The sequence below is a fragment of the Paroedura picta genome, chromosome 2 (genome assembly GCF_049243985.1).
Source record: "Paroedura picta isolate Pp20150507F chromosome 2, Ppicta_v3.0, whole genome shotgun sequence".
Taxonomy (NCBI): Eukaryota; Metazoa; Chordata; class Lepidosauria; order Squamata; family Gekkonidae; genus Paroedura; species Paroedura picta.
The window spans coordinates 111,748,848-111,762,509 of record NC_135370.1 but is presented as its reverse complement, the minus strand read 5'-3'; positions in this window follow the sequence as shown (position 1 = coordinate 111,762,509).

The following is a 13,662-nucleotide window of genomic DNA, read 5'->3' as shown; positions in this document are numbered from 1 at the left end:
AAATGCAGTTTCCAGGTAAGGGACAGGGATAGGCCTGCATACAGTGAGTCATAAAAGTCCAGCCTGGAAGTGACCGTTGTATGGATCACAGTGGCCAGGTGTTCCAAGGACAAGTAGGGCACTAATAGCCGGGCTTGGCGCAGATGGAAAAATGCGGTCCTAGCTACTTTAGTGATTTGAGCCTCCATAGATAGATCACTTCCAGATTCCTGGCTTCTGGTACAGATGACAGTTGCACCCCATCCAGGCAAGGAAGGTGTACTTCCTGATCTTGCCTCTTCCTACCCAGCCAGAGGAACTCCATCTTGGAGGGCTTGAGTTTCAGATGACTCTTCCTGATCCATCCAGCTACCTGAGTCCCCCACTGCTGTTGGGCACAGAGAGAAGCCTCCCTGTACCCCATGGGGGTAGCACCTGGGCCAGGAAGCCAGGCAGCACCTCGTCCAATGGGGAGACGTACTGCCTGGCTCCTTGAGGCCCCCATCCCCTCTGCCTTCAGAAAGGAGCCTCTCTGCACCCGCCCAAGCCCCTACCTAGCACCCAGAGCATTCCTGGATGCACCGGGCTTTCCTTCTATTAAATACATAAAAATGGACAGATCTTCAAATCTCAAGCAGTAAATGTATTTATTTATTTGAATTTGTAACTCGCCCTCTCCTCAGAGGTGAACTTAGAGCAGTGCATAGTTACATTAAAACTATTCTAAAGGTTCCAAAAATCTAAAGACAGAAGTCTAAAAGTGAGAACCCTAGAACCCTGGATGGGGTGCAATATAGGAGGGAGGCCAGTCTGATGGAATAGAGATGCTCACTATTTTACTGCCTTCAATTGTAAGCCTCATGGAAAAGCTCCTAAATCACATCATACAATAGTCCTCAGAGAATGAATTGAAAAATCCCAATTTTTTCCAGTTATTCTTTTTTTCCCCCCTGGGATACTGATTTCATGACCTAGTTGTGGGACTACCAGAGATCAGTTCCCCTGGTGAAAATGGATGCTTTGTAGCAAAGGATCTATGGTTTTGTAGTCCACAATGTCCCTGTCCTCAGGTTTTTTATGTTAAGGAAGTTCAAGTTCAGGATAATATTGGTAAATATTTTCAGCAAAGTGAAGCTGTCAGCTGCTTCCCAAGTGCTAACTATCGCTGGGAAGGGTGCCTCACTGCTACTTGTGCCACACTGAGCTTGCCACAGGGCCGGTGCAAGAGGCAAAATACAGGGATGATTATTCAGCAGTTTGCAGATGTACATCATGAATACAGATTAGTAATAGATTAACTGGCACAAGCAAAGTTGGACTATTCTCGTATTTTTGAAAGGCAATTTTTCTTGCACTTGCAAAATTAAAAACTCAATGGTTTTCTTTATGCAAACATACAAAAACTGGTCACAAAAAGAGACCATTAAAGAAAAATTAAAATACTTCATTGTCAGAAATCAACCCAGAAAGACTTCTAGAACTAAATTTGACAATTTATTTAAATTTAAAAAAATTAAATTAAAATGTCACAATTATATTAATTCTGCTTGTTTGAATCCAGTGGCACCTTTAAGACCAACAAACTGAAGAAGTGTGCTTACACACAAAAGCTTATGTCTTGAATAAAACTGTGCTGATCTTCAAAGTGCCCCTGGACTCAAACTTTATTCTGCTGCTTCAGACCAACACGGCTACACACCTGAAAATATGCTTGTGTTTGGTCAGTCCTTGGGAAGCATTTTTACCACCTTCGTTCACCAACATGTGGAATCACCATTATTCAGAAATGGGGAGCTACATGTTTCTCCTAATAATTTCTTTCCAGAGGTTTGCCTTTAAAAATTGGAGTCTAAACATTCTCTGACTTGCTATCCCCACTCCGAGGGGACTAGAATTAAAAGCATTTCACCAGGTGGGTCTAAAACTCATGCTTTTTTAGAGTGACCTGCCGTGCATCATTTGACATGAGGCAGCTGTGTTGATCATCAGCTAACATTCCCAAATACATTTCTTGGAGCCACTGGAAACAAACAGATGTAGCTGTGAAAGAGAAGTAAATAGTCACTAACTAAAAAGCATGGTAATTCCAGATGCATCGTGTTTTACTAAGTAGCTTTGACACCTTTAAGCTGTTGAAGGGATTGATTTGTACTTCAGAGGAAGCCTGATTAACAGACAGCTTGAACCGTGATATGCTAATGGCCACAAACAGTGCCAAATCTCTTTATTTAATCTCAATAGAACAGTGCAAATGAGTAAGTATGACAGTCAATAATGCATAGTGAAAGTGGAGCAAAAAGATGTAGTCAGCAACAGTGAACAAAGCAGTTGCTGATAACTGTTCTCCTATAACCGATCTGAAAGAAAACTCCTTTTTAAACAATTAATCTCTAGTGCCATTTAGAACTGAGTGCTATAGTTTCTTTCTTATCTATATGAAAACAAATAACTATTTCTCAGAATTAAACCAATCCCATGGTTAGAATTCATAAAAGTAATTTTAGGTGTGCCTCATGGTCTTTGTTATTACCACCACACCACCACCACCACCACCACCACCACCATATTTATTTATTTATTTATTTATTTATTTATTTATTTATTTATTTATTTATTTATTTATTTATTTATTTATTTATTTATTTATTTATTACCCACTGCTCCCTGCTGGCTCACGGTAGGTTATAACATAATTATTATTAGTGATTGACATAATACAATTCTATTTAAAGTTCTTTTTATTGCATTGTTATCTAGAGATGTCTGACCAGTATTTAGTGCTTCCATTATTTTTGAGCTTTTTCCCTTAAATGTTTAACCAAGATTGTTTACTGAGTTAATAATGTGTTTAAAATGTAAAAGGAGCCTAGTTAATTGTGGCATAAGCTTTCATACGTTAGATCCCACTTCATCAAGTATATGATATTATTACTGGCTAAAACATTTTCATGGATCTAGCCCAGTCTAAAAGATTGTTCAGTGTTGATGTCATCATGGTAAATGGTATGAACATCTCTTGTGTCAGATGAACAGTTTAAGATGAGTGGAACAGCTACTGCAGGGGAAGACTGGCCATTATAGCCACCGTGTCTTTTCCCAGTGAGCTGATGGCTGGAGGGGCCAATTCTCCTTAGCCCTCCATTGACTGTGCTAGGCCAGTCCAGTGGCTAGAAGAACCTTGTCCAACTGAGTGGCACATGTTGCAGGAAAGATACTACCCAGCAGAGTCAAATATAGTATGAAGAAGGTGCTGTTTGGCCCAGCTGATTCACAGTGAGGTAGAGCTGGCTAAGGAGAAGGTGGGGTGAGACGTGGCCCTTTTTCAGGGCTGTTTTGGCCTTCCAGTCTTGAGCTGTATTTAATGTATTGTATCTTTGATTCAATGTAGTTGGTTGACTGCTAGCATCAAACACAATGCAAGATGTTCAGGTGCCTTGTTCTATGCATTTTTTAGCACAACCATTTGAAAACTCTTAGAGTCATACTGCACATCTAAAAAATAGTGTCACGCCAGGAAAATTGTATGAAGCTATAAAAAATCATGCCCCCCTCCATTTCTCACCTTCTTGCTCTCACACTTTCTTCTGCCACTCTTTGGCACTTTCGGGCACTCCACATGGCTGCCTGAAATGGTAGAGGAGAGGGACGCACTATATACATGTCTCTCCCTCTGCCTGTCAATCATGTCAGGCAGCTAATCTCCTTTTTCCCCATTTTAAAAAGACCACAATGCTAGCATTTTTTAAAGTGGTAAAAGAAGAAGAGTTGGTTCTTATATGCCGCTTTTCTCTATCCAAAGGAGTCTCAAAGTGGCTTACAGTCGCGTTCCCTTTCCTCTTCCCATAACAGACACCCTGTGAGGTGGGTGAGGCTGAGAGAGCCTTGATATTACTGCTTGGTCAGAACAGCTTTATCAGTGCTGTGGCTAGCCCAAGGTCACCCAGCTGGTTGCATGTGGGGGAGTGCAGAATCGAACCTGGCTCGACAGATTAGAAGTCCACACTCCTAATCATAGATGCATAGTGCTTATCTTAATGCTACTTGCCCACCCTTGAAGCTTAAGAAAAGTAATTTTTGATGATTTTTTTTGAGGGGGGGGGGTCTGAGAGTCATGCTTTGTGCATCAACTAGTAGGGGGAATTTTTTTTTTTTTGCTCTGCCTGGATAAAACAACGCTGATTCATTGCTCCAGGCATTTTGCTACCAAAAAAAAAGCCCCATCCCCAGGAGAAGGGAGGCGGGTGTGAAGGTGGGCACTGGAGACGGAGATCGCGCTACTTTGGCTACTTTCGTTATGCACATTTAATATGCTTGTGGTTGCTGGCTGCTTGACTCCCTCTTAAAGTACATAGTTGGGGGATTCTAGTTTTGTGGACTCTCCAACTAGCACTTTAAACTGGAGGATGTAGCTGCCGTTTTGCTGCTAGGACACTGGTTGCTGACAGTATCATTTGAAACTCCCCCCCAAAAAAGTGTCTGCAAAAGGTAAGCCTTTCACTTTATTTCCCAAGTGTGGAATGGCCCTTAATATGCTGCAGAAATTAATAATATGGAAGAAAACAATATATTATCAAATATAGTTTGTATTTTTCATTCACTTACCAAGTCTAGACAAATATATGCTAAGGTGAACTGTTAGTAATGTGGACACGGTCTGTACAGAAATGTTCCATGGACCCATATCTGGCACATTAATACTAAATTTTAAGAAAAAGGTAGATTCTTCTGAACAGCAAGTTAACATGTTGTGCAAAGGAACTCTGCACTGATTAATTCTTTAATTCAAATCAGGAGGAGACTGAGACTGAGAAGGCAGCCATGAAGAAACTAGAAAAGATTCTTAAGTGTAGGTGTGTTTGGTGGTGAACAAGATCAAGTTAATTCATGCCCTGGTGTTCCCCATTACTATGTATGGGTGTGGTAGTTGAACAGTGAAGAAAGAAGACAGGTAGAACACTGATTCATTTGGAATGTGATGTTGGAGGAGAGTTTTATGGATACTGTGGACCACTAAAAAGACACATAAGTGGGTTCCAGACCAAATCAAGCCTGAACTGTCCATAGAAGCTAAAATGACCAAACTGAGGCTATCATACCTTGTTTACAGCATGATCACATCATGGTCATATCATGACCAAAGTCAAGCATCACTGGAAAAGACAAGGATCGGAAAAGTTGATTCTGCAGATGGAGATGTGTGTCTGAATCAGCATCAATGTAGCGCACATTCTCTCAAACAAGAAAACAACAGAGACATTGCTTCAGTCTACCCTGCAGAGTCAGTGAACATAAAGAGAAGAGGAACTCATCTGTATTTGACTTCTGTGTGCTTCCCTTTCCAGAGCCAGCACCAGAGTTAGGTAACCTGAGGACCCAGGACTGCAAAAAGGAGAAGGGCCATATTTCTGCAATGGTAGATCCTGATGCCACTAGGGCATGAACAATATCTTCTCTGAGGACCAAGATTCTTTCAAGAGGCATGACTCTGTCCTCGTTATTCAGTACCATACTTACATGCTGTTTAATAATATGTTAATCTTGTGTTGGAGGGATAATATGCATCACATCCATAGAATGTAGTATATTTGCAGCAAGAAATAACAGGCAACTTGGGAGATAAGAACCAAAAAAGTACTATAATTGCAGAAAACAAAAGTTTAAAAAAAAAAACAAAGTGAAATTCTCTGTATTAGGAGCTCTTGCCACACACAAGCTTTGCCTCTCAGGATTTTTTAATTAATGCTTTAGGGTCTTAACATCTTTTACATGAAGTAACAGCTATATGTGAAACACAAACACAGTGACCAGTAGGGAAAAGAAGAAAGGGCAACTTTCATATGTTTCCTCCTCTTGGAGTCTAACCCACTGGGTCTGATTCTTACAGATAAAGAAAAACACATATCTTCTCCATGCTCATTAGAGTTTTCTGCTTTATATCTTCAACATAGCTTACCCTCTTTTAGTTTAATTCTTTTCTCTCCAGAAAGACTTTTGACTAAACTGCTGTGTAAGAAAAATATGGCTAATACCCACTTCCTGAATATATTTTTTCTGTTAGGTGTGAAGTCATGTCTGACCCATCGCGACCCCATGGACAATGATCCTCCAGATCTTCCTGTCTTCTACCATTCCCCAGAGTCCATTTACATTTGCACCAACTGCTTCAGTGACTCCATCCAGCCACCTCATTCTCTGTCGTCCCCTTCTTCTTTTGCCCTCGATCGCTCCCAGCATTAGGCTCTTCTCCAGGGAGTCCTTCCTTCTCATGAGGTGGCCAAAGTATGTGAGTTTCATCTTCAGGATCTGGCCTTCTAAAGAGCAGTCAGGGCTGATCTCTAGGACTGACCGGTTTGTTTGCCTTGCAGTCCAAGGGGCTCGCAAGAGTCTTCTCCAGCACCAGAGTTCAAAAGCCTCAATTCTTTGATGCTCGGCCTTCCTTATTATACCAAAGCAAATTCCATGTATTGAGGTGAAAACCCTATAGAAGACAACATTCAGCTCTGAGGGCATTATCCCACAGTGGCCAAAATGGTGAAATGCCTCCCACCTGCAATAGCGTGATAATGAATCACACTATAAATTCACACCATAGAGCCTCCCTGCCCTGTTTTCATCTCCCCATATGCTGTACAAGCAGTAAACACTAAAATCAAACTATGGCTGGCCAGTGGAAGACACGGCAAAGGCGGCAGATCCCACCCCCCCCGACACCATTGCAAACAGCATAATTCTCTTTTTAGATGTTCTTACCTAAGTGCATCCTTCCCATCTTCTTTGGTCTGCAGACCCCTGTCCCCTCTGCCGCTCTCTCCCCCCCCCCCAGCCCACTGCTCCACCAGTCCATGCTAGTGCACCATCACCTCAGACACCTTCTCTACATTCATAACACGTCATACGCCGGGCGCTACATGGGCAATGTGGAGGCTGTGCCTGGCATGCAAGGTACTCAGAGAGGGAGGGAAGGCATCTGGGGCAACCATGGACTGGCATGGACTGGCATAGACTGGCATAGACTGGTGGAGCAGCGGGGTGGGAGGGAAAGAGAGCAGCGGAAGGGACGGGGATCTGCAGACCAAAGAAGATGGAAAGGATGCACTTCGGTAGGAACATCTAAAAAAAGAATTATGCTTTTTGAAATGGCAGCGGGGGGGGGGGGGGTAATCTGCTGCCTTTGCTGGGCAGGGAATGGAGGGAGGAGGATGGGAGTGAGGGTGAGACATAGACTACAGCGCATTTCCCCCTCCAAACCTTCTTTCCACTGCTTGCAAGTGGGTTGTTTGCTGGGGATTGCGCATTTCCGGGAAGTGAATCCACTATGCAATTCCTGCAGTCACAGGTTAAAATGGCAGAAATCACTAGCCAGCCACTGGAGTTATGTCACCTGGAGTGTGCACTGTTTAATTCTGGCTATGAGTTTTTGTGTACACACATAAATGTGCATGCACTCAAAGCTTTATACCCAGAACTAAACTTTGTTGGTCTTAAAGGTCCCACTAGACTCAAAAATTTTTTCTGGAAAAGACAATAATGCTAGGGAAAATCAAAGGGAGTAGGAAAGGAACTTAACTCCGTAAAGGAAGCCACAACTTGAGCAGGCTATTAATGACAGGATGTTTTGGAGGTACCGTATTTGCCAGCATATAAGACGACTGGGCATATAAGACGACCCCCCAACATTTCCACTCAAAATATAGAGTTTGTTACATTACATTACAGTACTATGGGCCACTATGGGCAGCTATGTCTATCCCAACTGAAGTGCACCCAGCATATAGGACGACCCCCCCACTTGGAGGCATGTTTTTCAGGGGGGAAAAGTAGTCTTATACGCCAGCAAATACTGCAATTAATTCATAAGGTCACCATAAATCGGAAGCTCCTTCATAGCACATAACACATACCTGAATTTGGCCTCAGGAATATTATACAGCTCCTGTTTAGGATATTTTTAGGGATCCTTTAAAAAACAACAATACTGTGAAGTTGTCCCAGCAATCAAATTACTTCCCTTAAAGAGTTTCTTCATTGAAAGGCAGACTGGAGCACAGCAATTGCTGTAGTACCTGAATATCATGGACTGTGGAATTATAATGGTGTTTCAAATGGAGTCAAGCAAGTATTACAAATAACCACATAAAGCAAATTTTGGTGGAGTTGGAGATAGATCATCTATAGACCTCTCTAAGTATATTTTGACCAACTTTTAATTGGTGCAAGGCTAAGATTTCATTATAATCTTTCACAAACAGATTGCTGCTCTCTAGGCAATAAATCTAAACAAGAATGAATCCCCTTGGTTTAGTTTAGAATTGACTTTGTGTTTACAAGTTTCTGGGGAAAGCTGTTAATGGATGTTTGCTGCTGATGCCTTGTCTTTTCCATCCCACTCCATAGGAACTGAATCCTGTCTTTAACTGCCTTGAAATCACCCTACAACACTAGCTATGGCATAAAGGTGCTTGAAAACTCAGCCCCTTTCCCCTCCAAACAAGTACATTTCTGAACTGCAGAGTTTTATATTTGAAAGAAAAGGAGAAAAGGAGGTTGAGAGGGGAGAAAAGGAGCCTGGAGCCTTTCAGCCTGGAGAAAAGGAGGTTGAGAGGGGACATGATAGCCCTTTTTAAGTATTTGAAAGGTTGTCACTTGGAGGAGGGCAGGATGCTGTTTCTGTTGGCTGCAGAGGAGAGGACACGCAGTAATGGGTTTAAACTTCAAGTACAACGATATAGGCTAGATATCAGGGGAAAAAATTTACAGTCAGAGTAATTCAGCAGTGAATAGGCTGCCTAAGGAGGTGGTGAGCTCCCCCTCACTGGCAGTCTTCAAGCAAAGGTTGGATACACACTTTTCTTGGATGCTTTAGGACAGTGGACCCCAACCTTTTTATCACCGGGGACCACTCAACGCTGGGGACCACTCACCGGGGACCACTCAATGCCTTTTACTGAGGCCCACTGGGGGGGGTAGTTTACTCCTCTACTCTCAACCACTGCCCTAACGCTCTCTGATCACTATGGTAATGTTTAAACATCCCTTCAAAAAAAGATACAGACACACCACAACCATGAACATAAGGAACATTTTATTTTCATGGAAATTTTAACTCATGCCAATGACAAATCAATGGGAACCCTGAGCTTGTTTCTCTGCACTCCCACCTGGGAGTGATGGAAGACAATGACACCCGAAGTGTGTTGTAAAGGGCCGGGGGGGGGGGGTGAAGTAAAGGGGAGGGAGAAGGCGTCCTTCGGGGCCCACCTCCAATTAGTTGAAGGACCACATTTGGTCTGCAGCCCACAGGTTGGGGATCACTACTTTAGGATGCTCAGGGCTGATCCTGCGTTGAGCAGGGGGTTGGACTAGATGGCCTGTATGGCTCCTTCCAACTCTATGATTCTATGATTCTATGAAAGGACAATGACAACCACATCAAGCAATTGTAAGAAACAATCCAGAGACCTGCAGGTCCAACAGCAAAGATACTTCCTAAACAAATGGCTGCTGAGCAGAAGGCTTGTATCAATGAGCATTCGTTTCAGGTTTCAATGGAACCCTACAGAAATTTTTAAAGCATGCCATTGCAAAGCAGCTGCCTTTGTCCATGAAGTTTCATAATAATCAACAAGAGTTTCATCAAGACTGAGGAACAGACATTTTTAAACTTCTCAGCTTGCACTTACAAGCATCTGTATTTATAATTCATTTACAGTATAATTCCTCAAACCCTTTCCTAAGGTTAAATCATACTCAACCTAGGAAGGATCCTGAGTAGCTCTAATTTAGAATTGTTCTCACACTAAGACTGTTTCCACACTAGTGATATCGTTCAGCTTTGCCATTTTAAAGGGTCAACTTTTTTGTCTGTTTCTACACTGAAATCTGCTTTTTCAGGTGCAGACTGAATTGCTCCCCACAGCAAAGGAATCCCCAGGAGACCGAATTTTATCTTTTCAAGCAAAATGGAGTCTAATTTGGGGCTGTTCAGTGCAGAAATGCATGTGTTTGGATTTTTCACTGTGTCCGCCACTTTGAGTCATTTGGGCATCCCCCTTTCCTTGTCACCATCCTCCCACCTTCCATTCTGAAACATCTGCCTTTTTTAAAAAACGGGGGAGTGATTGCATTACAACGCTGTTTCTAAGATGTAAAAAAGCAGTCTCGCACAGTAGTGTTATAACATTATAATGCAGGGTTTTAAAAAATATTATATTCAGGATACTTTGGGGGAAGGGGGAGGTGATCAAATGTGCATAATGGTGGAGTTAAGGGATGCAGTGAAACAAAGATGCAAGTAGGCGCCATTTTGCAAAAACACATATTTGTTGAACAGGGGAAGGGAGCAAAGCATAATGGGTGGCTGCCTCTGTCAGACTCAGTGTGAAAAGAATATTGTGAATTTCAGCCTCCTCAGGGAAATGAGGAGAGGAAAGCCCATATACAGAAAGGCTAGAGTAAACTTGCAGCATCCAAAGGAAATCCAAAGTGAGGCTATATGTCTTCTAAAGTGGAAACAATCTAAATCTCATATAAATGATAAAGAGTTTCAGTGACAGCAGAAGCTGAACAGCAATGGACCTCTGTGCATGTGCCTACAAAACTTTGAGTCCAATGGCACCTTTAAAATCTTCGTTCTGTTGCTTCAGAACAACATGGTTACCCACCTGAATATATGTGCCTACCAGTTTGGGTACCTGGTCTGCTGGCTACTAACCCCATGTGTTGTGTCTGTAGGCCTGCTAAGAACCAAGCTTGATGTCCAAGGCAGGATCGTAAGTCTGCACTGCAATTAGCCAGATTCCGAATGCAGGAACTGACAAATAGCGTGCACTGGTGGGAAGAACCTATTGTCTGTACATGAATATAAGTTGGGGTTTTCAGGGGGGAGCTTTTGGTTCAGTTCTTCTTGTAACATACGGGGGTCCTAGTAAAGAGATACTAGTGTCTGTGTCCACCCTGAACCCATGGATTCAACAGCATCTATGCACAAACTTATTTAATATTCCAAGTCAGAGAACTGCTGAACTAAGTGTTATGAGATGAGCTAGCCATATAGTGCTCAACAAAGAAATTATGGAATTTGGCGCCATCACTAGATGTCACTGTAGCTACATATGAACTGTCACAGTTGTACTTACCTGAAGACTGGCATGTCCAATTTCCTTTAGCTTGCAGAACTATTTTTCATTAGAAACACATGAGGGAAAGTGTCAGTCCATGCACAGATCGCCTTAATTCACTCATACTAAAGACACTTTATAGATTACATCTCATAGGTTTCTGCTAGTGCATATGTGTTAAGAAGAAACATATGTGTTAAGAAGAAACATGAGCAAGTTTCACTAGCCTTCTGTTTCCCTCCACTAGCCCTTTTGTTTCTTGACTCAGTGCAGGTCCCTTGTTCTTTTCTTCTCAAAATAACCCCATATTTTAAACTGTGATAAAGTGGATAGCAGACAGAAGCATGACACATGAAGTATACAATTCATTTCCTTGCCTTTGACTAAAACTAGGAGGTACCTTCTTATATTAGTCAGTGAGAAGCCTCTTCCTCAGCTTTATACTGGAAATATGGGGTAATAGCACTGACCCACTAAGGGGATTATTGTAATAATAAATGTAAAATCCATAGACCATAGTTACCTGTCTTTAGTGTCCAGATGAGAAAAGAAGACTATAAATTATGTAAAAATTAAAATAATAAATTTGTATATAATAAACACATGCCCTCCGAATAAATTATTACCATTGTTATTGACAAAGTATATCCAATGAACTTTCCTCCTGAGTGAAGCAGAATGATTCTTCATTTTTAAACAAGAGACCAGAGGGGGTCAGGTAAAAACAGTTCATATTTTTAAATTGTTCCTTCTTTTCATTTCAATTAAGAGAAGACTGTTATTTCTAGCACAATCAATATCTAGAATATTGAACTTTTTTTTTACATTTAGAAAGGCCAAGTTCCCAACAGTTCCCACTGATTTACCAGCTATGAGTTGAACTTTTTAGACAGTTTTGGCATACCTATTTCCAAGTACATGTGGGTTTGTGTTAGGCTTGCTGAAGAAGATCCACTGACTGGGCACAACACAACCTCCCATTATCCAAGGATGCATTGCAGCTACCTTTCCACCCATATGCAGAAGCCCCCTTTGCTTTTTCCCAGAAGAATTAAATTTGTTTGCAATTTCATGTGGTGAGGGAGCAATGTATAGTGTTGGTGGCCTCTGTCACCAGGCATGGGCCAGGATCACAAAGGTTAATACCCTTGTCATGTCACAGGGGTCAGCAATGCCACACACCAGTGTCTACTATTACACCCTGCATCCATAATGGAGTTCCAGGAAGGCAGATGACAACACTTGCCTCAGCAAGCAATCATGGCACAGATGTTTTTATACAAAGTGAAAAACTCATTTTAAAGGGCCATTTTATTACGCCATATTTAATTCCAAATTATGTTTTATTTATTTATATATTTATATATTGTATATATTTATTTTGCTACAGTAAGGAAGCATATTCACAGGCTGAGGATAAATCCCTACAAGCAGTAGTTAACATATCTAAGCATAATTTACACAGGCAAGTTTTATTAACTAGTTGATAAATAAATGTGGGTGCTGAACAGGAATAATAGGGAATTTGAAAATCCTTCACCCATTCTTTTGCTCAAAGCTCTCTCTCTCTCCAGGATTCTATACCTTTTGAGCAGACCAATCTTCCCTCTTCAATTCATCCCCCATCAGTGATTTTCAGCTGCTTTCTCAGAATTTTGTGCCTTTTGGATTATGCCCAGTCTTTACAGGCTGTTTTGGAGCTCTTCTCATTTTCTTTTGGTTCAATTACAAAGTTATATTTTTATGTATAACTGAGAGATCCTCTGAGTATGAAAGCCATGTGTGTGATTGACCTGTCTTTATTTCTTCTGTAATTGGCATGAGCTACCTGGATATAGTGATCACCATCCACTCCTCTATTAAATGCTATTTGTGTGAATTTATACAATATTTCCATGAAAGTAAGGCTCTTATGAGACTATAAAACAACCAGTTTCAAGGAACAAAAATGAGATACTAAAAGCTAATGCATTTGAAACAAAGTTTGTTTGTTTTTTAAAGACTCCATTGTTACAGAAAGCGTGGCAAAATGTTAACCAAATGTAAAAGAATTCCAAATGACTGTATCTGATAGAATTTGAGAAAGAACCCCTGTCGGGAATGGCCCGACTTGCAGCCAAAGATCCTCTCCCCACAGGCAGACTAGCAGTCTCTCGGGAACAGGGGGCAGCGGCCACAGACCCATACGCGGGAGAGACAAAGGAGGAAAGTGAACAGAAAGGAAATGAAGAACGCCGACAGACTGGTCGCGCCCGGCTCAAAGTGAGGGCAGAACAGATAATGCAGAACAGGTGTACCCGGAAGAACTGGTGGGAGGTTCTTGAGGGCTCGGGAGGTGGGGATGAGGAGAGGAAGGATATTTAAATGGGGCAGTCGGCGTCTGTGAGGAGGCGGGGTTCAGCATAGTGAGGAAACTATTCTGAACCCGGGAGTCGTGAATGCAAGTCATTCAACAGGACTCCGTTCTGAGACGCTGCCTATCCTGAGAACTATCTTTCCTGGCCTGGTCTTCAGCTCCCGACATCGTGGCGGAGAAGGAACAAGAAACCCCGGACCCTGACAACCC